The sequence below is a fragment of the Dendrobates tinctorius genome, unplaced genomic scaffold, assembly GCF_039654945.1.
Source record: "Dendrobates tinctorius isolate UK_male_01 unplaced genomic scaffold, ASM3965494v1 ptg000036l, whole genome shotgun sequence".
NCBI classification, from domain to species: Eukaryota; Metazoa; Chordata; class Amphibia; order Anura; family Dendrobatidae; genus Dendrobates; species Dendrobates tinctorius.
The window spans coordinates 9,436,136-9,461,434 of record NW_027361704.1 but is presented as its reverse complement, the minus strand read 5'-3'; the positions used below and the strand labels follow the sequence as shown (position 1 = coordinate 9,461,434).

The 25,299-nt window shown below is 42.1% G+C and overlaps 1 protein-coding gene and 1 long non-coding RNA gene across 2 annotated transcripts in view; one reads left to right on the top strand and one right to left on the bottom strand.

Annotated features, from left to right (window-relative positions):
• The window catches only part of HBEGF (heparin binding EGF like growth factor), a 204,165-nt gene that overhangs the window by 43,524 nt on the left and 135,342 nt on the right, over positions 1–25,299 (bottom strand). The window lies entirely within an intron of this gene.
• LOC141087876 (uncharacterized) lies at positions 7,774–9,641 on the top strand. The gene is made up of 4 exons (XR_012231751.1): positions 7,774–7,925; positions 8,007–8,220; positions 8,309–8,468; positions 8,588–9,641. It is a non-coding gene; the product is annotated as an uncharacterized lncRNA (long non-coding RNA).

The following is a 25,299-nucleotide window of genomic DNA, read 5'->3' as shown; positions in this document are numbered from 1 at the left end:
CTTTCTAACTGTCACCCAGCTAACTGCTTCATTGTCCTGCAGCTCCAAGCTAGCATCCCCCCTCATCTATCCCATTGAGCGTCTGCTCAGTGAGCAGAAGACTCCTTTTCATATTGTCTATGGATCTCAGCTGCACATTTAGATCCAGTATCTGGGGCTTCCAAATGCACAACGTGCTCACATCTTGCACAGCAGTATGCACCCTCGACCGGCTGTTCAAGGATTTCATACATGCGGCAAGACGTACACTGGATGGCATTGGCAATAGTGGAGCACATCCTAATGGGGATTGCACCAGACAAAAACATAAGCAAAAATAAATAAAAAGTATTAATAAACTATAACAGCAATTCAGTAATACCTCCTTTGGAAACTCCCTGAATCCAAAGTCACTGAATCACAAGTCACACACTAACCACAGTTCGCACTTACGCTCAGGTCACACTCAGCTCGTTCACACCTGCTCAGGCAGAAGATTTAAATAAATTTTTTTTCCCCTTTTACCAGCACACCACCTTGCTGCTCAATGCACTTCCAAAAGGAGATTAAAACTAGACCCCTCAAACAACTTATCTAGGTGTGTTGAGAACCCCCAGAAGCTTTACAGAAATTTATAACGTAGAGCCATGAAAATAAAAAAAACACACTTTTTCCACAAAAATGATCTTTCAGCCCCAAATTTTTTATTTTCACAATTGTAACCGGAAAAAATGGAGTCCAAAAATCTGTTGTGCATTTCTACTGAGTATGCTGATACCCATATGTGGAGGAAAACTACTGTTTGGATGCTTGGCAAGGATCAAAAGGGAAGGAGTGACGTTTTTGAATGCAAACTTTTACTGATTGGTCTACAGGCATCATGTCATGTTTGGAGATCCCCTGATGTGCGTAAACCGTGGAGACCCCCCCACAAGTGACCCCATTTTGAAATTTATCTAGTGTTTTCTAGTATGTGAATTTTATAATATAGTGGCATACATAAGTTGTGCAGAGTGCATCAAGCTGGCATACGCGGGTTGTGTAGTGTATGTCAGGTAGGCATATGCAAATTGTGTAATGTACATCAGGTTGGCAAGCGTGACTTGTGCAAGTCAGAAATGAATTTAGTAGTCCAAGATGTGTGTACCATATCTGAAGTATTCTTTTATACAAAAACCTGGTTTGTCAGGGTAGGTGTCACATTGATAAGTGGTGTACTTGCGTATCCCCCTTCTGTAAAACACTTGGCACCTCTCTTGCAACCTTCCTTTCTTTGTGGTTTGAGGGACCTCTTCGGGAAAATGTTGACCTGGTACGATAACGAGTACCTTCAGTTATGTACTGGGGCCTGCTACTTCCTGACTTCCAAAGATTAGTACCTTAATCACTACCTCTTGGAACTGAAGGTACAACGTACCAGTCTGGTCTGTACATCATTAACCCCTTCATGACCCAGCCTATTTTGACCTTAATGACCTGGCTATTTTTTGCAATTCTGACCAGTGTCCCTTTATGAGGTAATAACTCTGGAACGCTTCAACACATCCCAGCGATTCTGAGATTGTTTTTTCGTGACATATTGGGCTTCATGTTAGTGGTAAATTTAGGTCGATAATTTTTGCGTTTATTTGTGAAAAAATCAGAAATTAGACAATGAGAAGTTATAAGGGTTAAAAGTTGACCAGCGATTTCTCATTTTTACAACAAAATTTACAAAACCATTTTTTTTAGGGACCACCTCACATTTGAAGTCACTTTGAAGGGTCTATATGGCAGAAAATACCCAAAAGTGGCACCATTCTAAAAACTGCACCCCTCAAGCTACTCAAAACTACATTCTAGAAGATTATTAACCCTTCAGGTGCTTCACAGGAACTAAAGCAACGTGGAAGGGAAAAAAATGGACATTTTAATTTTTCCAACACAAATTTTCTTTTAGCATCATTTTTTTCATTTTCACATGGGCAACAGGATAAAATGGATCATAAAATTTGTTGGGCAATTTCTCCTGAGTACACCGATACCTCATATGTGGTCATAAACCACTGTTTGGGCGCACGGCAGGGCTCAGAAGGGAAGGAGCACATTTGACTTTTTGAATGGAAAATATGCTGGAATATTTAGCGCTTGCCATGTCACGTTTGGAGAGTCCCTGTGTGCCTAAACACTGGAGCTTCCCCACAAGTGACCCCATTTTGGAAACTAGACCCCCCCAAGGATCTTATCTAGATGCATAGTGATCACTTTGAACCCCCAGGTGCTTCACAAATTGATCCGTAAAAAAAAAGTACTTTTTTTTCCTAAACATTATCTTTTAGCCTCAGTTTTTTCATTTTCACATGGGCAACAGGATAAAATGGATGCTAAAATTTGTTGAGCAATTTCTCCTGAGCACACCAATACCTCATACGTGGTCATAATCCACTGTTTGGGTGCACGGCAGGGCCCGGAAGGGAAGGAGCACTATTTGACTTTTTGAATGGAAAATTAGCTCCAATCGTTAGCGGACGCCATGTCGCGTTTGGAGAGCTCCTGTGTGCCTAAACATTGGAGCTCCCCCACAAGTGACCCCATTTTGGAAACTAGACCCCTTAAGGATATTATCTAGATGTGTAGTGAGCACTTTGAACCCCCAAGTGCTTCACAAAAGTTTATAACGTAGAGCAGTGAAAATAAAAAATATTTTTTTTCCTCAAAAATGATTTTTTAGCACGCTATTTTTTATTTTTACAAGGGTAACAGGAGAAATTGGACCACAAAAGTTGTTGTCCAGTTAGTCCTGAGTACGCTGGTACCCCATATGTGAGGGGGAACTACTGTTTGGGCGCACGGCAGGGCTCAGAAGGGAAGGAGCACCAACTGACTTTTTGAAATGAAAATTAGCTCCAATCGTTAGCGGACACCATGTCGTGTTTGGAGATTCCCAGTGTGCCTAAACTTTGGAGCCCCCCCACAAATGACCCCATTTTGGAAACTAGACCCCCTAAGTACCTTATCTAGATGCATAGTGAGCACTTTGAACCCCCAGGTGCTTCACAGAAGTTTATAACGCAGAGCCGTGAAAATAAAAAATATTTTTTTTTCCTAAAAAAAATATTTTTTAGTCCGCAATTTTTTATTTTTGTTACAGGAGAAATTGGACCCCAAAAATTGTTATACAGTTTGTCCTGAGCATGCTGGTACCCCATATGTGGGGGGGAACCACTGTTTGGGCGCACGGCAGGGTTCAGCAGGGAAATTTTTAAATGCTGATTTTGATGGCATGGTCTGAGGGCGTCATGTTACATTTGCAGAGCCCATGTGTGCCTAAACAGTAGAAACCCCTCACATGTGACCTCATTTTGGAAACTAGACCCCCCAAGGAACTTATCTAGATGTGTGGTGAGTACCTTGAACCCCCAAGTGCTTCACAGAAGTTTATAACGCAGAGCCGTGAAAATAAAAAATAATTTTTTTCCCTCAAAATAAATGATTTTTAGCCCGCAATTTTTTTTTCACAAGGGTAACAGGATAAATTGGACCCCAAAAGTTGTTGTCCAGTTTGTCCTGAGTACGCTGGCACCCCATATGTGGGGGGGAACCACTGTTTGGGCACACGTCGGGGCTCGGAAGGGAAGTAGTAACATTTTGAAATGCTGACTTTGATGGTATGGTCTGCGGGCGTCATGTTACATTTGCAGAGCCTCTGTGTGCCTAAACAGTGGAAACCCCCCACATGTGACCTCATTTTGGAAACTAGACCCCCCAAGGAACTTATCTAGATGTGTGGTGAGTACCTTGAACCCCCAAGTGCTTCACAGAAGTTTATAACGCAGAGCCATTTTTTTTCCTCAAAAAATGATTTTTTAGCTCGCAATTTTATATTTTCACAAGGGTAACAGGAGAATTTGGACCACAAAAGTTGTTGTCCAGTTTATCCTGAGTACGCTGGTACCCCATATGTGGGGAGGAACCATTGTTTGGGCACACATCAGGGCTCGGAATGGAAGTAGTGACGTTTTGAAGTGCAGACTTTGATGGAATAGTCTGCGGTCGTCATTACGTTTGCAGAGCCCCTGATGTGCCTAAACAGTGGAAACCCCCCACAATTGACCCCATTTTGGAAACTAGACCTTCCAAGGAACTTATGTAGATGTGTTGTGAGTACTTTGAACCCCCAAGTGCTTCACAGAAGTTTATAATGCAGAGACGTGAAAATGAAAAAATCATTTTTTTCCTCAAAAATAATTTTTTAGCCCCCAATTTTTTATTTTCCTAAGGGTAACAGGAGAAATTAGTCCCCAAAAGTTATTGTGCAATTTTTCCTGAGTACGCTGATACCCCATATGTTGGGGTAAACCACTGTTTGGGCACATGTCGGGGCTTGGAAGGGAGGGAGCACCGTTTGACTTTTTGAATGCAAAATTGGCTGGAATCAATGGTTGCACCATGTCACATTTGGAGACCCCCTGATGTGCCTAAACAGTAGAAATCCATCAATTTTAACTTCAACACTAACCCTAACACACCCCTAACCCCAACACATCCCTAACCCTAATTCCAACCCTAACCCTAATTCCAACCCTAACCCTAATTCCAACCCTAACCCTAATTCTAACCCTATTTCCAACCCTAACCGTATTTCCAACCCTAACCCTCTCTCCAGCCCTAACCCTAATGGAAAAATAAAAATATTTTCTTTATTTTATTAGTTGTGCCTACCTATGGGGGTGATAATCTGGGGGTTTATTTACTTTTTATTTCATTTTGGTCACTGTGAGAGTGATCAAAATGAAAGAATGGAATCTGCAGCCGGCAGATTCGGGCTTGCGCACTGCGCATGCGCCCGCCATTTTCCAAGATGGCGGCGCCCACGATCCGGACCCGCGGGACACTGGGAGCGACAGGGGGACTCAGGAGGTACCAGGGGTGGTGAGGGGGGGATCGTAAGGTGGCGGGGAGCGGAGGGAATGGGAGGGGGGGCAGATGATGACAGCGGCGGCAGATCGCCGCTGTCATTCAGTGGCGGGGGGGGCGATCGCCGGTGGGGGGGTCGGATCGATGTCTCCAGCCATGTCCGATGCTGTCCGGCTGTTAAAAGTGAAACAGCCAATCGGAGCGATCGCAGCCATGTGGGGGCATAGCCACGCCCCCTGTGAATTACAAAGCCCCCTGTATCTGCGGGTCAGGTGACCTTTCATTGACCCCAGTCACCCGACCCGCAGATGGGCTTTGAAGTCATGACACAGGGTATGCATCATGGGTCGGATTGGCACCGACTTTCATGACGCATACGCTGTGTCACAGGTCAGGAAGGGGTTAAACAACATAAGTGTTTTACATTGCCATCTGTAGTTTTCTTCTCTGAGCAGGCTCAGAAAAAAAGATACTTTTCCAGACAGTCCCAAAACTATATAAGGTGGGCTAATTAATCATTGGGCCCAGACATCCGGCACCAGCCACACTGACAACATGGAGCCAGAGCCAGCCAGCTAGCCATCAAATGCCCAGCATAAAGACCCCCAGCTGAGAAGAGAGAGAGCCTGCCAGCCTGCCATACCCCAGCTGCAAGAGGCCTGCCAGTACCTGCCCAGCTGCCCAGCCACAAGCCAGGACAGAGAGAGGCCTGCTACCAAGCCACCAAAGCCTGCAATTGTGTGAGTATTAAAACTATTTGTGTGGGGCATGTCTGTGCGTGTCCGTGGCTTGTCTGTCTGTGTGTGTGTGGCCTGTCTGTGCGTGTGTGTGGCATGCATGTTTGTGTGTGTGTGTTTTTTTTTCATACTTTAATTGCTTTTCTGTTGCATGTGTACAGAATTTTATTTTCATACTATTGTAATTTTATTTCAATATTTGCAAGTATGCTGGGATTGTGTTCTGTGTGCATTGTATGTGGTGTAACTGGTATTGTATGTGGTGTAATTGGGCCCAGACATCCAGCACCAGCCACACTGAAGACAGAGCCAGACATCCGACACCAGTCACACTGATAGGAGACCGAGCTAGAGCTATAAAACCTGCCTGCCCAGCTGCAAGACCTCCACCTGCAAGACCCCTGGAGCATGTCTGTGTGTGTGTGTGTGTGTGTGGCATGCGTGTTTGTCTGTGTGGGTTTTTTTTTCATACTTTAATTGTTTTTCTGTTGCATGTGTACAGAATTTTATTTTCATAGTAATGTAATGTTTTTCCATATTTGCAATTGTGCTAAACTATTTGTGGGGCATGTCTGTGTGTCTGTAGCTTGTCTGCATGTGTGTGTCGCCTGTCTGTGTGTGTGTGTGTGGCATGTGTGTTTGTGTGTGTTTTTTTTTCCATACTTTAATTGTTTTTCTGTTGCATGTGTATTGCATTTTATTTTCATATTTGCAATTGTGGTGTGATTGTGTTGTGTATTGTATGTGGTGTATCTGCTGTATATAATTGTTTTTTTTATTTTTCATTTATTGTGGTATTTAAAATAAAGAGCAGAGTAGCTCCTATTTGTGTAAAAAAAAAAAAAAATATATAAACTAAAAAAAAAATTAATAAAAACTGTTTTGAAAAACTCTCTGTAGTATCATTTTAAAACCAGGTAAAATTAAGTATGGTTAGGTACTAAAAAGGTACATTAATTTTTGGGTTTTGGTATACAAGTGTGGTTATACTCTCAAGTGAGAGATTGGAATTTACACATTCAAACACTTGGGTTTACTCTCAGTGAGAGATTTTCATGGAATTGACACATGCAAACACAAAGTGAGGGTATACACAGGAATTACACACCATCAATCACTGTGGTTACACTCTCAGTGAGTTTTTCAGGGAATTCACACACATGCAAACACACAGTGTGGGTATACACAGCAATTACACACCTGCAATCACAGTGTGGTTACACTCAGTGAGAGTTTTTCAGAGAATTCACACACATGCAAACACAAAGTGTGGGTATACACAGCAATTACACACCTGCAATCACTGTGGTAACACTCTCACTTCAGAGTTTTTCAGGGAATTCAAACACATGCAAACACAAAGTGTGGGTATACACAGCAATTACACTGCAATCACAGTGTGGTTACACTCTCAGTGAGAGTTTTTCAGTGAATTCAAACACATGCCAACACACAGTGTGGGTATACACAACAATTACACACCTGCAATCAGTGGGGTTACACTCTCAGTGAGAGATTGTAAGGGAATTTACACATGCAAACACTTAAAACTGTACGTATACTCAGTTTCAGGGAATTACACACATTAAATACCAATGAAGATTTTTTTTGTATGCTATTAAAATTTTGTTTTCACTTTCATATCATTTCCGGAAGATCTGCGCACACGCCAGTACTTAGCAGACACAGCACGCTGCAGCAAACCCACCAAGTCGCAGCAGACCCACAAAAAAGAGTGCAATTTGCTCAGTAAGTATAAAGGCCTGAAAGCTTTTAATATCCTTTGTATAGTAGCTTAACAAGTGTTTTTATACTTGCAGATCACTTCAGGAAGTTCCGAAGACCCGCCAGTCCACAGGATACCCACCAGGCTGCAGCAATCCCACCAGGCCGCAGCAGTTTGAGAAATGTCTTCTTCTGGGAGCTCCCCCTCACAGCAACAGCCAATTGAGGTTAGAGAAATGTTTTTATTTAACTATTTTACAGGGTTTTTTTGTTTTTTTTTTACAATATATACATTTATTATGTATTCACAGGAACCTGAATCTGAGGAGCTTCCAGGAGGAGACATGCAGGGTGGAGAGACGCAAGGAGGGGGCGCGCAGAGTGTAAGTTTAGCACATACAGACATACATACATAATGCTACACCCAACACAAACATTCATCACCGCGTGCACACAATAACTACGCATCCATCCAAACTAAAAAATTTTATTTTTTTTTTACAGTCTTCACAATCTGGTGCCCGCACTAGAGCGACTCCCAGGACATCCCAGCATCGTCGAGGTGATGCCTCTGGTGGTCGGCAAACGGTAAGTAACCCTATTTGGATAATTGAGTAATGAACATCATGTGTTTGAATTGAATGTAATTTTTATTTTTTTTCTTCACAGGTTTCACAGCGTGCTCCCCGGAGACCAATTGAGGAGGGTCTCCAAATAGACACTGACAACCACATCCATGAGGTTGAAACACGGGAGCCGCTGTGGAACATGGGAAACCGTTTGCATGCCGACCAGCCGACCACCCAACGGCTCTGGGATGAGGTGTGTTCCGCGGTTGTAGAGAACTGGGAGGAGCTCGATGTGAGGGCCAGGGATTCAGTGCGTAAGTATTACAATTTCAGTAACTTATATTCCAGCATGTGAAGTGTTGAATACTAAACACTTTGTTTTTTGTTTTTTCTTCTTCACAGGTGACAGGGTTATCACACGGTGGCGGTCGCTCAGGGATCGCTTCAAGAGGGACTTCAACAAGGAGATGCAGGCCCCGAGTGGATCGGGAGGACGCTGAGGAACCCAGTATAAAAACTACAGAACCCTGGGGTTCCTCCGGTCGACGATGGTGTGCAGAAGGTAAATATTCAACAAACCATTTCTGTAGTACAAATGTTTACATGTTTAACCATTTTTTTTTTCAGCACAGTTAAATAAAATATCAATATCTTTAATATATTTTTTTTTCTTTATTTTAGTACCGTCTGCAGCACTCGGGAACCTGCATCTGAGTTGCCTCCCTCTGGAGTGATCCCTCTCTACCTTCCCTCTTGTCTTGTCCCTCTATCCCCTCCACCAGCACTGGAGCAGCAGGGCAGACTTCATCACATGAAGCTGCTGGTGACGACTTGTACCCTGTTCCCCACCCCTCAGACACTGCCGCAACATCTCGACCAACTTTTGGTTCTGGCCGGCAGCGTCTGAGGAATCAGGAAAGGATGACCTTGTCTGACTGAGTCTGAACTCATTTGTCCAGCATGGTTCCACACTTATGGACAACAGTTATCTTCTGGGTTGACCATGATCAATCAAAGTATCATGGAACTCAGAAGATACATGGAACAGATGAATTTAGAATCAAACCAGACGCCGAGACATATTTTTTTTCAATCCGTTGTCCGGCAAATGGAAGGTTTAAGTACTCACCAACAGATGCGTGTGATGCAAGCCTGTCACAATGCTCTACTGGAAGTATTGTCAGTAGCATCCCATCCTCCCTCTGTCCATCCTCCCTCTGTCCATCCTCCCTCTGTCCATCCTTCCCCTGTCTATCCTTCCACCGTCCATCCTTCCACCACCATCCATCGTACAACCATCCCTTCTCCTACCACTCCCTCTCCTTTCTCTAGTTCCCCATTCCATTCTTCCCAGTACCTTCCTTCCCCATTGCATTATACCTCAATGCCCTCACCATACCCACCCCCACCTTTAATGTTCCCACAAACCTCGTCTGTCCTTCCACTCCCGTCTCAACCTCATGTTTTCAACCCTCCTTCCACTTCTGATTCTCACCAACTCCGTTCCCAGTCCTCCACCCCCCTCTCGATGTGGTCAACCCTGTTAACCCCTCCGATACTATCTCCACCCAACAGTACCAGCATTTGTAATGTTGTTATTTTTTGGTTTGTTCTACAAAAAAAATTTCTACAAAAAAAATTAAAAAAAAAACCAAAGTTTTAAAATATACAAAAAAAAAAGTTTTAAAAATTATACCAAAAAAAACAAAGTTTTAAAATAAATAACTTTGAAAAATTCCACAAATAAACAAGGTTTTTTTTTTCAAAGAACTTTATTGTGTAGTTTCTTTTTTGTTCTTTATTTCTTGGTAAAGGTTCAAAGTACACCGGTGGTGTAAAAGGTAAACAAAACACAACACTTGTGTTACCAAGTGTTGTGTTACCAAGTGTTGTTTTTTTTTTACCTTTGACACCACCGGTGTACTGTGTGTTGTGTTACCAAGTGTTGTGTTACCAACACACAGTACACCGGTGGTGTCAAAGGTAAAAAAAAACAACACTTGGTAACACAACACTTGGTAACACAACGCTTGGTAACATTTCACAGCACACCGGTGGTGTCAAAGGTAAAAAAAAAAAAACAACACTTGGTAAACACTTGGTAACACAACGCTTGGTAACCCAACACTTGGCAACATTTCACAGTACACCGGTGGTGTAAAAGGTAAAAAAAAAAAACAAAACACTTATTATCCACAATTGGTATAAAAAAAATTCAAAAAAAAAAATTATACCATGTCATCTTGCCAGTCAAGTTGTCCCTCTGGTGTCAGAAAATAATCTGCAAAGGTGTGCCTCATTCTTACCACTGACCCAGTACTCCGAAAAGTTGGCTGCTGATAATCCCACAAGGTGGTTTCAGAAAGATTGTACTTTCAAAGGAACCTGTTTCCATCCAAGAAAAAGTTGTGCAGGATGACACACGCCTTCACCACCTCATCCACAGTCTGTTTTCATTTTTATGGCCGTCAAGAGCACTCTCCATTTTGCAGTTAAAATGCCGAAAGCGCACTCCACCACTCTTCGCGCTCTGGTCAATCGATAGTTGTATATTTTTTTGCGGTGTGTCAATCCACGACTACCATATGGCTTGAGTAGGTGTTTGGAAAGCTGAAATGCGTCGTCACCAACGCACACAAATGGCATTGGTGGGCCTGTTGTTTCAGGGAGTGGTCTTGGAGGTGGGAAGTCAAAATTGTCTCCATACAAACGACGGCCCATTGAGGACATCTTGAAGACCTGAGAGTCATTTGAACGCCCATACGCACCAATGTCCACGGCAATAAATTTGCAGTTGGCATCTGCAATGGCCATAAGTACAACGGAGAAGAATTTCTTATAGTTGTAAAATTCAGATCCAGATCCGATGGGTTTCACAATCCTGATATGCTTCCCATCAACTGCACCAACACAATTTGGAAACTGGCAGATTTGTTGAAACTTGTCGGCAATCTCCAGCCACCTCTCCTGTGTTGGCTGTGGGATGTATTCCTCCTGTAGACAATCCCACAATGCCCGGCAGGTATGTTGTACAATTCCAGATATAGTTGAAATACCAAGCCGGAACTGGTAATGCAGGGAGGTGAATGATTCTCCAGTTGCCAGGAAACTTGTAAAAAAAAAAGGGAAAAAAATAAAATTAATACAAACTGCAAGCCATAACATAACAATAAAAGTCTGCAGAATCTGAAACCTTTTAAAAAAAAATAGATAACTTACCGAAGGGTCACCATCAAACGCTCCGCCGGTGAAATAGAAAACTGCATGTAGGTGTCCCTTCTCCGGATTTGTTCTCCAACACGCTCCACCAATAGCTCAAACAAGTCCTGCCTCCTGCGCACGTAGTTGAAGAACTTGTCTGGATTATCCTTCAATTCCAGGTATAGTGTACAAAACACACCACGGGTAAACCTCTGCGCATTAATCGGATGAATCCACTGCCGTCGTCTCCTCATACTTAGGATTTGCAGTCTTCTTTTCTCCCTCTGGAGAGCAATAATTGCCAACCGATTGCAGTGAAGATCAAAGTCCACACAGAAGCTGTCAATACTCGCAATAACGCCTTCCATCGCTGCCACTAGCTCTAAAACCTTTCAAAGATTTTGTATAACAACACCCTAGATATAGTTTTCCCTATTTTCCAGTATCCAATCACATTTGGGAGCATTCTCCAAGAGCCAATCATATTTGGGAGCATCCCATTTTGGAGGTGTGGAAAAACGGATCCGCAAGAAAACGGATCCAACGGATGGGAAAAACGGATGCCAGCGGATGGGACGGATCCGCTTTTTGACGGATCCGTACTAAAATCCGTATAGCAGATCCGTAAAAAAACAGATCCGTACCTTCAGCTTGCATCCGTTTTTACACATTTTTTTTGGATCCGCCATTTTCACTCTTTGGCGGATTTTGACTGATTTAAAAAAAACTGAAGTGTGAAACAGGCCTAACCTGTGGGTGCACAGCTTGTAGAGTTTAATTCCATCCCCGTCCCTCTTTCTGGGCAGATATTGTAGGAATTTGAGCATCCCCTTGAAATGTATTAGGGACTCATCCATGCAGATGTCCCTTTGGGGAATGTATACCTCAGCAAACTAGTTGCTAAAGTGATGAAAGACCAGCCGAACTTTGAAAAGTTGGTTAAAGTTGTGGTCATCTCGGGGAGGATATTGCATATCAATGATAATGCACAAACATTTTTGGGTTATCTCAAATCATTTACAGGTTATAGCCATGTGGACACTGGTGTGTTGTAGAAAACATCAACACTCAAATATTGCCGAAGTTCTGGCTTCTTCACTAACCCCATGTGAAGGACTAGGCTCCAAAATGTTATCTTTTCTACTGCATCTACAGGACTCTTTACAAAATGATGAAGGGTGTTTTTATGCCAAAAATTGCTGGACATACAAATTTGTCTTGGCCACCATGAGGTTTAAAAAATCCTCAGCAAAAAGAGACTGGTGTTTTCAATTTGATTTCTGATTGTGCCACAAAAAACAGAAATCAGCAGTTCATAATCTTCAGGGGAGAAGTCCATGCAGGGTCATTAAGGGTGGGTGCTGGTTCACTTTCTTTTCTGGGGCGTCAGAGTGGCGCTTCAGTATCACTTTATCACTTTAGGAAGAGGAGGAGAAGGAGGAAAGTAAAGGAAGGTGGGATCACTATCAGTGATGGAGGCAAGGAAGCCTCCTCTGCTGAATACAGTGATTGGGATGAGCGGGACATTTTTTCATGTATGTAGTGCTTGTGTGTACCAAATTTTTTTTTAAGGCATGTAAATGTTTGGTGTAAATTTTTATTTAGAAGAGAAAAAAAAAGAAAAGACTCTAAGAAAAAAAGATAAAAACAACATAAAAATATAAAAATTTGGTAAAGTAGAAAAAACTAAAGGGACGTCAGTAAAACAAACAAATGACTGCACATCTGCAACTATCTGACACTATTCCTGAATCCTGACTATATTCAGTGATCAGAGTTTGACGGCTGTAGGTCTCAAGCAAGGATGGAAAAAGGAGATAAAATAAAATAGAAAGGAAAAACAGTCCTTGCCAAAAAGCAAGCACGGGCGCTAATCAGTGATGTGCGTCTGATCAACGGCTTGGGCTTGAAGGATGTAGGTCACACACACTCAGTGGTGCAAAAGGGGTTAGGGAGAAAAAATATACAGGAACAAAAAAAAAAAAGTCCTGGAAAACAGTGTGCATGAGTGCAGATCAATGATTTGTGTCACTTATCAACGTTCGGCAGCAGAAGGGAGGTAGGGTGGGGGATTGGAGTAGAATAGGAAAGATCAGGAATCAGGAACGGATCAAGAACGTCTTCTTTCTTCAACAGCAGTAGCACCAGCAGTAGTGATGGCACATGCTTGATAAGTCTGTGGCAACACAAGACCGAGCACAGCGCGACAGAGTGACACAGCAATAGCCCTGTACACATCCGCAGCTAGAATGAGGAAGTAAGGGGTGGTCACTGTGAGGTCAGATCACGTCAGAGCATCATTCTGATCGCATCAATCAGTGATGGCCCTGGTGGTGCCATGGTTGCTGTTACAGTACCGATCGTAGGCTGGACATCAGTGTTTCAGGCAATTTGATTACCTGAAACGCTGAAAATGCTGTGATTGGCTGTTCAAAATTGAACCGCTAATCACAGCGATCGTAGTTGCAGGGGGGATGTCGCCACCCCTCGTGACGACGACTCCCAGTACTCTGCTTTAAGATTCAGCAGGCACCTTAACCCCTTCCTTACATTGGAAGTACTATTCCGTCCATGTGACCTGGGACTTAAGTCCCAGGGACTGAGTAGTACGTCCAACACGATCAGGGGCGCTCACAGGATGAGCGCCGCTGATCGAGGCCGGGTGTCAGCTGATTATCACAGCCGACACCCGGTACTATGTGTCAGGGGCGGTCACGGACCGCCCCCGGCACACTAACCCCTGGCACACTGCGAGCTAACATGATCGCAGTGTAACGGGGGCACAGGGAAGACTCGCGCAGGGAGGGGGCTGCATGCGTGCTTCCCTGAACCCCTAGGAACGGCGTGATGTAATTGCACTATTCCGAGGGCCTCCTCCCTGCAGGCCCCCGGATCCAATATGGCCACATATTTAGTATCGCCGCATCCGTAACTACCCGCCCTATAAAACTGTCCCACTAGTTAACCCCTTTAGTGAACCTCTTAACCCTTTAAAAAAAAAACAATGCTTTATCATCATACTGCCAAAACAAAAAGTGCAATAACACGCAATCAAAAAGATGGATATAAATAAACATGGTACCGCTGAAAATGTCATCTTGTCCTGCAAAAAATGAGCCATCATACAGCGTCATCAGCGAAAAAATGAAAAAGTTATAGCTCGCAGAATAAAGTGATGCAAAAAAATATTTTTTATATAAATTAGTTTTTATTGTATAAAAGCGCCAAAACATAAAAAATGATATAAATGAGGTATCACCGTAATCATACTGACCCGAAGAATAAAACCGCTTACCACACGTGAAACGGTATAAAGGCCCCCCTCAAAAGAAATTCATGAAATGCTGGCTCTTGTTCATTCTGAATCCCAAAAATCGGAATAAAAAGCGAACCAAAAAATGTCACGTGCCTGAAAATGGTACCAATAAAAACAACAACTCGTACCGCAAAAAATAAAACCTCATATGACTCTGTGGGTCAATATATGGAAAAATTATAGCTCTCAAAATGTGGTGACGCAAAAACTATTTTTACAATAAAAAGCGTCTTTTAGCATGTGACAGCTGCCAAACATAAAAACCTGCCATAAATAGTAAATCAAACCCACCTTTATCACCCGAGTAGTTAGGGAAAAATAATAAAATTAAAAAAATGTATTTACTTTCCATTTTCAAATTAGGGTTAGGGCTAGGGTTAGAGCTGAGATTAGGGTTACGGGTGTGTTGGGGTTAGGGATTTGCACTGCTTAGGCACATCAGGGGCTTTCCAAATGCAACATGGTGTCTGATCTCAATTCCAGCTAATTCTGCGTTGAAAAAGTAAAACGGTGCTCCTTCCCTTCCAAGCTCTGCCATGCGCCCAAACAGTGGTTTACCCCCACATATGGGGTATCAGCCTACTCAGGACAAATTGGACAACATTTGGGGTCCAATTTCTCATGTTACCCTTGGCAAAATAAAAAAATTGGGGACTAAAAGTTCATGTTTGTGGAAAAAATGATTTTTTAATTTTCACGCCAGGGCGTTATAAACTTCTGTGGAGCACTTGGGGATTCAAAGTGCTCACCACACATCTATATAACTTCCTTGGTGGGGGTCTAGTTTCCAAAATGGGGTCACTTGTGGGGAGTTTCCACTGTTTAGGCACATCAGGGGCTCTCCAGAGACGACATGACATCCGCAGACCATTCCATTAAAGTCTGCATTCCAAAACGTCACTACTTCCCTTCCGAGCCCCAACGTGTGCCCCTACAGTAGTTTTCTCCCACATTTGGGGTATCAGCGTACTCAGGACAAATTGTACAACAACATTTGGGGTCCAATTTCTCATTTTACCCTTGGGAAAATAAAAAAATTGGGGACTAAAAGATCATGTTTGTGGAAAAAATATGATTTTTTTATTTTCACACCCGGGCGTTATAAACTTCTGTGAAGCCCATGGGGGTTCAAAGATCTCACCACACATCTAGATAAGTTCCTTGGCTGGTCTAGTTTCAAAAAATGGTGTAATTTGTGTGGGGGGGGGTTTCCACTGTTTAGGCACATCAGGGGCTCTCCAAATACGATATGGCGTCAAGCCATTTCTGCATTGAAAAAGTCAAACAGCGCTCATTCCCTTACCAGCTCTGCCATGCGCCCAAATAGTGGTTTACCCCCATATATGGGGTATCAGCGTACTCAGGACCAATTGCACAATAACTTTTGGGGTTCTGTTTCCCTTGGAAAAATAAAAATTAGGGGTGAAAAGATCTTTTTTGTGCAAAAAATATTTTTTAATTGTACGGCTGTACTGCTCTCTGCACTGAGGCTGCTGGAGGGGAAGAATTTGTTACTGTGTGATGAGGGCTGCTTCATGTGGACGGGGAGGGCCTGTAGCTATGGAGGGTGGGGTTGTTGCTATAGAGGGCATGTTTGGAGTAGAGTAAGAGGTTACGACTAGTTCTCATTTCAATGCCATAACACCCCCCCCTTGGACGTTCTGTTCAGAATATCTAGAAAACCGTGTAAACTAGTGACAGAAAGTAAATTACTTATTGTCATAATTCTGCAGCCCAGATATGTACTGAGATTCTGTGAAAAGCCCGGACAACCCCTTTAAGCAATTGATAGCAGCCTCACATCTCAAAAAAGTTACGTCAGGGTTAACAAAACGCTGGAAAAGCTGTACTAATGAAAAACAGCTGGAGAGTCAATTTTGAACTACATCGCTTGACTGGGGTTAAAAAGAATAATGTTCGAGAGGCAGAGTCTCTCTGAAGCAAAGATGGTCAGAGTTTCATCAATAGGAATAACGGAGTCTACAAATTGTGGAACAATTTCAGAAAAATGCTCCTCAATGTGAAATTGCAAAGATTTTGAATATCCTACCATTCACAGTAGATAATATAAAAACGATTCAGAGATTCTGGAGAAATCCAGGTGCAGAAGGGATAAGGTCAATATTTGATGCCCATGATCTACGGGCACGCCGGTGATACTGCATTAAAAACATGCATGATTTGGCTGTGCAAAAAACTGCATGATATCAGGAATACTTCTAGAAATCATGGACTGTGAATAGAGATGAGCGACCCCGAACAGTTAAGTTTGGCGTTTGTATTGAACACCTACTGTTCAGGCATGGGCACTGAACACTGACTTCACCAGGAAGTCCGTGATACTGTTTGGGTTCAGCCCCCGAACACACTGCTTCTGATCGGCGGTAAAATCATACCACCAGTCAGACAGATGTGGTTCCCACGCTGTGAAATGACAGGAGCCCGCAGCTGTGATTGCAGCTGTGGGGTCGGCTGATGGGAATACGGCTCCCATTAGCTTACGCCTGCTGCTGCTAATAACAGGAGACCAGTGATTCATAGATTAGGAGTTAGGTAAGTGTATTCATGTGTTTGTTAGTTTTAAATAAAAAAGGTAAAATTGTGTTTTGCTTTGTTTTTTAAATAAAAGGACTTTATTCTGGTTGTGTCTTTATTTACAATATAGCTATAGGATTAGTAATGGATGGGTGTCTTATAGACACTTCTCCATTACTAAGCCGTGGGCTTGATGTCACTGGACAATACAAAGGTGACATCAACAGAGCAAGTGGGAAGAGCCAGGCAAAGTACCAGAATTGCTTTAGCTTGGCTGGTTGTCGAAAGTGGGGGGGACCCCACGCCTTATTTTTAATTATTTAATTTAAATAATTAAAAACACTGTGTGGGGACCTCTCTTCTTGATAACCAACCTTGCTAACACTGACAGCTGAGGGTTTGTTGGTGTGGTTATCAAAAAAGACGGGAACCCACGTAATTTTTAAAAATTGTTTATTTATTTAAAGTCTCACGCTGCAGCGCTGAGCTCAGAGTTCACCACAGTTAACTGTGAGAAATTTATCACAGTAAACTCTCTGAGCTCAGTGCTGCAACAGGAGACTTTCTCACTGTGCGAGCGATGATCTCACAAAGGTTACTGTAGCTCATTTGCCCGGCTGGGAATGCAGACTCAGTGACCGGCTGTAACCTTAATGATGTCACTGCTAGTCACTAAGGCTGAGCTCACAGCAGCTTATTCCCCAGTGGTTCTCAGCCTGGACGGTCCTATCTTGGCACAGTCAAGGTTGAAAACTGTTTATCCCCCAGACATGGATTATGGTGCGGGACAGAACGTCATACAGGTGAGGGATATTATATATCGGGGACCCCACGTCTTATTTTTTAAATTATTTATTTAGATCATTTAAAAAATCAGAGTGGGGACCCCTCTATTCTTGATAACCAGCCTTGTTGAAGCTGAGGGTTGCAGCCTCCAGATGTGAGCTTTGACTGGCTGGTTATAAAAAAATACAGGGGAACACACACCATTTTTTTTTTAATTATTCATTTACAGTGCAGGCACTGGCTGATGAATACTCCCATCAGCAGCCGTCTGCTCTCACTGTTATTATTGGCAGCAGGTGTAGGCTGATGGGAGCAGTAGTCCCATCAGACACTATTTTTTACCTCCGATCATAGCTGTGGGCTCACACTGTCAAATGACAGCGTGAGAACTGCGGCTGTCTGACCAGTGGTAATGATTTTACCGCCAATTAGAAGTGTGGCAAACACTGGATGTTTGGTCCCCCCCATTCAAGTGAATGGGGATTGGGTCCTTTTCTATCACCTGAACCCAAACTTTATGCAACTGTTTGGCTGAACCCGAAAATCCAGTGGTCTGCCCATCTCTATCTGTAAACACAGTTTGCTGTGCAATCCACAAATACAAGTGAAAGCTCTATCCTGCATAAGAAGTCGTATATCAACACAACCCACAAAAACTTCCATCTTCTATAGGCTGAAGTTCATTTAATCAGTTTTAAATGAACTTCAGCCTATAGAAGATGGCAAAATGGAAAACTGTTCTGTGACCAGATGAATCAAAATATTAAATTATTTATAGATGACATGTTGTGTCTACAAAAGAGTTTGGGTGATAAATTGGCCTGCCTGCAGTTAAGACCTTTCACCAATAGAAAACATTTGGTGCATTATGAAATGAAAAATCTGTCAAAAAACAGGACTGTTGAGCAGCTAGAATCCAACTTTAGACAAGAATGGCACAACATTCCTTTCCCAAAACTCAAGCAATTGGACTTCTCACTTCACTTCACTTACAGGCTGTTTTAAAAAAAAAAAAAAAATAGAGGGATGCTACACAATGGTAGATTTGGCTCTGTCCCAGCTTTTTGAGATATGTTGCTGCCATCAATTTTGAAGAGTTAATTTTTTTCAAAAGAAATGGAAAAATGTCCTACTTTCATCTTCTGATAAGTGTTCTATGTTCTGATGTCAATAAAATATGGCTGTAGGAGATTTCCAAATCATTGCATTCTTGTTTTCTTTGCATTGTGCACAGCATCAGAATAGTTTTGGATTTGAGTTTATCGTTGGTTGTGAGAATTAGGAAACTCCTTCCCTTTAACAACCATCAATACAATGGTTTCCGCAAGGCTAGCTATAATATACAGCTATATATAATTACATGTACAGCAAATGTCAGGAAGGGGTTAAACATACTGCATTGTGCTCAAAGATATTCAAGCTGAGAATGCCACAACTTTTTGAACTCAAGGGAGCCCTTGTTCACTGCATACATAAAACATTACACACTGCACAAGAGTCAACTACAGTATACATCATGAAGCAAAAAGACATCATTAGAAAAAAATGTTATATACAGTACATATACTGTAGCAGATAACTATAAGCAGGGTGTAAAAGGCCTCTTGTCAGTGTAAAAGGTCTAAATAAGCTGCGCTACACATTACCAGCGATCAAACAGGTAGAAGTTCAAGTTCTAAAAAAACTGATAAAAAGTTGAACAAAAATGGCACATAAAAATTGGAGAGGAATTAATTAAAAACAAAAATAAAAAATGTTATGTAGGCTAAAATGGTATTAGCACTAGGTCTACATGGTGACTTTGCGGGCGACACTTGTCACACAACCAGAGATTGCTCAGTACTCCTACATCACAGTGCAACAGAAATGAATGGAGTCACACCACGAACTCCAGGGTCCGGCGACAAGCAAAGTCACAAGAAGTCCGGACTTGTCAAGATTTTTTTATGACTTGCTTATCACAGTACTCTCAAGGTCACAATGCAATCCCATTAATTTGTATTGCACTGGCACCAAGTAAACCTCAGTCGCTATGTAGCCCTAAGGCCCCTAACCTTACAAAAAATTATTCATAAATTCATAGATAATGGACATGCATAAAGTGACCATTACAAACACGACTACAGAAGATAACAAAAGGACATTACAGGGATCTATGCAGGACCAAGATTAAATGTAAACAACTAATAAAATGCTTATAGTATCCTGATTGGAGATACTAAAATAAAATATGAGTAATGAGGGGAAATCGTTGTTCCTAGCATGAAAATGTAAAAGAAACATATATGTACACATACAGTATATGTATATATATATATATACATATGTATGTATAGACATATATAGAAAATGGATGATTACAAGGCAAAATTTAATCTCAAAAAAAATCTTAGAAAAATTCATTAAAAACATAATGCCAAGTTATAGGGAAAAGATGGGGTGGGCAAAACGCTCACCTCCTAAAATCACTCATAGACATGCATAGCCAGGTGGCAGAAAGTACTATGAGTCCTGGAGGGGTTAATATCCATTACAAAATATATCTAGCAACCAGAGCAGCATAATTAATTTATCTAATATGAGCAGTGCCTGCTGCCAAAAACAATATCTCTTATCCACCCAACCTGGATAGACACCTTATTATTATGCTATTTGCCTGAATTCATTATAACAAGGACAACACCTCCACATAGTACTGCTAACCTGTGTACCCATAAGATATTGCATAGACAGGATCCATGTCCAAATACATAAGGTACAATTACCTCTAGGGAAACCACAGAGATGTACTGCCGCCACCTGGGAGTGCACGTCCGCCCCGACGCGCGTTTCGGTCTCCTTCCTCAAGGGCCACAATTTTCCGATGGTTAACATGAAGAAGTTGTTATAACTGCACTGGCCTTTTCTCCTTCTCTAAAAGCACTTTATGATAGTTTTCTTATTATGAGTAGTTATGGAGACTTCCTATTTATATACACCAGTTTTTGGTTATATGGGCACATAATAATATGGCAGTGATATTGACAGTGTGGTAGCCTTGTATCCTATAGTATATACCCTATATAGAGATTAGCAAAATGATTTTTAAGGCATTTGATTTCATTTAAATATAATGGATATGGGGTTATTCTGATATTTTTTGATTATTATTTATATTCTAATTTTTGATATCATGGTGCTTCATTAATTACATCTGTTATGGCATGAATTGATTATTGAGATATTGTTGCCTCATAATATACGGTAATACAAACTAGTGTCCTTTCTCAGTGTCCTCTTGATAGTATTTTGTATTTTATTTTATACTAGCTGGAGAGCCCGGTGCTGCCCGGGCATAGTAACTAATTGTGGTTAGTTATAACAAATTATAATTATCCTCCATCCCATAGTCCCGTGCCCATATACCCATAATACATATCCTCCATCCTATAGTCCCGCGCCCATATACCCGACATACATATCCACCATCCCATAGGCTCGTGCCCATATACCCATCATACATATCCTCCATCCCATAGTCGAGTGCCCATATACCCATCATACATATCCTCCATCCCATAGTAGAGTGCCCATATACTCATCACACATCCTCCATCCCATAGTAGAGTGCCCATATACCCATCACACATCCTCCATCCCATAGTCTTGTGCCCATATACCCATCATACATATCCGCCATCCCATAGTCCCGTGCCCATATACCCGTCATACATATCCTACATCCCATAGTCCAGTGCCCATATACCCATCACACATCCTCCATCCCATAGTCCCGTGCCCATATACCCATCATACATATTGCCAACCCATAGTCCCGTGCCCATATACTCGTCATGCATATCCTCCATCCCATAGTCGAGTGTCCATATACCCATCATACATCCTTCATCTCATAGTCCCATGCCCATATACCCATCATACATATCCTCCATCCCATAGTCCCGTGCTTATATACCTATCATACATATCCTCCTCCATCCCATAGTCCCGTGTCCATATACCCATCATACATATCCGCCATCCCATAGTCCCGTGCTCATATACCCGTCATACATATCCTCCATCCCATAGTCCCGTGCCTATATACCCATCATACATATCCTCCATCCCATAGTCCCGTGCCCATATACCCATCATACATATCCGCCATCCCATAGTCCAGTGTCCATATACCCATCATGCATATCCTCCATCCCATAGTTGAGTGTCCATATACCGATCATACATCCTTCATCTTATAGTCCCATGCCCATATACCCATCATACATATCCTCCATCCCATAGTCCCGTGCCTATATACCCATCATACATATCCTCCATCCCATAGTCCCGTGCCCATATACCCGTCATACATATCCTCCATCCCATAGTCCCATGCCCATATACACATCATACATATCCGACATCCCATAGTCCCGTGCCCATATACCCGTCATACATATCCACCATCCCATAGTCCCGTGCCCATATACCCGACATACATATCCACCATCCCATAGTCCCGTGCCCATATACCCATCATACATATCCTTCATTCCATAGTCGAGTGCCCATATACCCATCATACATATCCGCCATCCCATAGTCCCGTGCCCATATACCCGTCATACATATCCTCCATCCCATAGTCCAGTGCCCATATACCCATCACACATCCTCCATCCCATATTCCCGTGCCCATATACCGTCATACATATCGTCCATCCCATAGTCCGGTGCCCATATAACCGTCATACATATCCTACATCCCATAGTCCAGTGCCCATATACCCATCACACATCCTCCATCCCATAGTCCCGTGCCCATATACCCGTCATACATATCCTCCATCCCATAGTCCCATGCCCATATACATATCCTCCATCCCATAGTCCGGTGCCCATATACCCATCACACATCCTCCATTCCATAGTCAACCATTATGACATCATAATGAGCGGCGGCAGGGCTTGCAACCTATGATGACATCAGCGTCGCCATGGCAACCATTGTGACATCATAATGAGGGGCGGGGCTCGATACACACACACTGTTTCCCCAGTATGCAAATAGGGGCATTATGACATCACAATGAGGGGCGGGGCTTGACACGCACACACTTTTTCCCCAGTATGTAGATAGGGGCAAAATTGTTTGGTGAATTGGAACGCGCGGGGTTAAAATTTCGCCTCACAACATAGCTCAGGACGCTCTCGGGGTCCAGACGTGTGACTGCCAAATTTTGTGGCTGTAGCTGCGACGGTGCGGATGCCTATCCCGGACATACATAAAAAGAGAAGGAAGATCCGGCACTGGAGACTTGGTAAAATCCACGATGAGTTTTATTCACATAATTTCATGATAAAACCATAAAGGGGAAAACAGACCCCCCACGCCTGACGCGTTTCGAACCTTACACCAGGTTCTTCCTCAGAGACATGAAACAAAACAGTTTACAAAATGATTATAAACATTCCTAATCAGCAGAGGGACTCCACACATGTGTATAATTAAAGAGGCAGACAACTAAGCCCTCGAATCACTGGTGGAGTCACTCCCTTGCAAGAAGAAAGAAAAAAAAAAAAAAAAGGAAAAGACCTATACAACAATGGACAAGACATGGAATATATAAAAACATGTGCAATACACACGTATAAATGCATAAATACATAGCAACTATCAAATGACAAACAAAAAAAAAAAAAAAAACCCCCAAAAAAATAAAAAAATAAAAATAATAAAAAACACCAAAAATCTCAGCACTCAATAGAAATACATAAGATCATTTCTATAATTTAGACCTTGCGGATATCGTGCATCAAGCGCAAGTATCCAGAAGGCTTCCCGACAGTGTAGTAAATGTTCCCAGTCACCCCCTCTGGGGGGTTTCAATACCCGTTCTATTCCCTTAACTTTAAGACTGCATAAATTACCCTTGTGTATTTCAAGGAAATGTTTGGACAAGCCAGATACATTCCTACGACTGGACATAGACTCTGGATTAGAAGCGGTGATGTGCTCACTTAGTCTCCTCTTCAGGCTGCGTGTAGTACAGCCAATGTAATATAAACTGCACAATGTGCACTCTGCCATATACACTAAGTGTGTGGTGTTACAATTCATGTAGGTTTTAATTTTGTAGGTTTGTTGTGTACTAAAATTAACAAATTTATCTGTAATATCCATATAGCGGCACAAACCACACAATTTTTCACCACACTTATAATTGCCCAAGTAATTTAACCACGTAGGTTTAGTGCAATCAGACAAATACAATGAGGGGGACAAAAAATGACTCAAATTTTTAGCTCTCTTTGGAACACACCTATGTCCACCAGCCAATATCTGCGATAAGACTGGATCTTGATGCAGTAAGGGAAGATGTTTATTTATGATTTTAATAACACCCTTGTAATCTGAACTGAAAGCGGTAGAAAAAGTGGGAATATTTTTATTTTGATTAGTGTGTACCATGTCATTCTGCAATAAACTACTCCTAGTTTTGTTATCCACTTTCTTAATAGCCCTATTTAACATCCAGTTCTTATAACCCCTTTTTGATAGCCTGGTGCAAATTTTACGACGCTCGGATTCATAAAGAGCGTCATTAGAGCATGATCTTTTGGCACGGATTAATTCACCCAACGGTAAATTTCGTATCACATGTGACGGGTGACAACTATCCGCATGCAATATGGCATTACCACTGGTATCTTTTCTATATAGGGAAGTATATATATTCCCCGTTTTGACATCTCCCATAATTTTAACATCCAGATATGTGGCACAAATGCCATGTATTTCGTGGGTGAATTTAATATTCAAAGAATTAGTCCCAATATACTCAAAAAACTTAAGCATGCCAGGAGAGGGAGATACATCACAACGATCAAACCACAATAGGATCACGTCATCAATGTATCTCCCCCACCACAGTACATTATCTAAATAGGGATTATCCATAGTATATATATATTTGTTCTCCCAAAAGGACATATATAAGTTGGCCAGAGTAGGAGAAAATTTTGACCCCATCGGGCAGCCACACACCTGAAGATAGTACTTAGTGTCAAATTTGAAAAAATTGGTGTTCAAAAGATGTTGTAACGCCATAATGATAAATTTTTTAAGATCAGAACTGAAATTACTTTCTTCAGTCAAAATGGTGGAAACAGCAGATAATGCCAAATCATGAGGTATACATGAATATAGAGCAACAACATCACATGTTATCCATGTGTGGTGAGGCCCCCATGCAACCTCCTGAAGTGCCTGCAGAAGCTGTTTGGTGTCTCTAATGTGACCTGGTGTTTTCAAAACCAAAGGTTGTAATTTTCTGTCTATCCACTCGGAGAGTTTTTCATTAACCCCTCCAATACCGGCCACTATGGGCCTGAAAGGTGGAGGAAACACGCCTTTATGAATTTTGGGTAAGGCGTGAAATACAGGACACACTGGTTTATCCACATATAAAAAATCAGCCATACGCTTGTCCAATACTCCCAAAGCAAGACCCTCCTGCAAAATCACAGATAAACCCTGCTGAATACAGCTTGTAGGATCATTGTTGAGAGG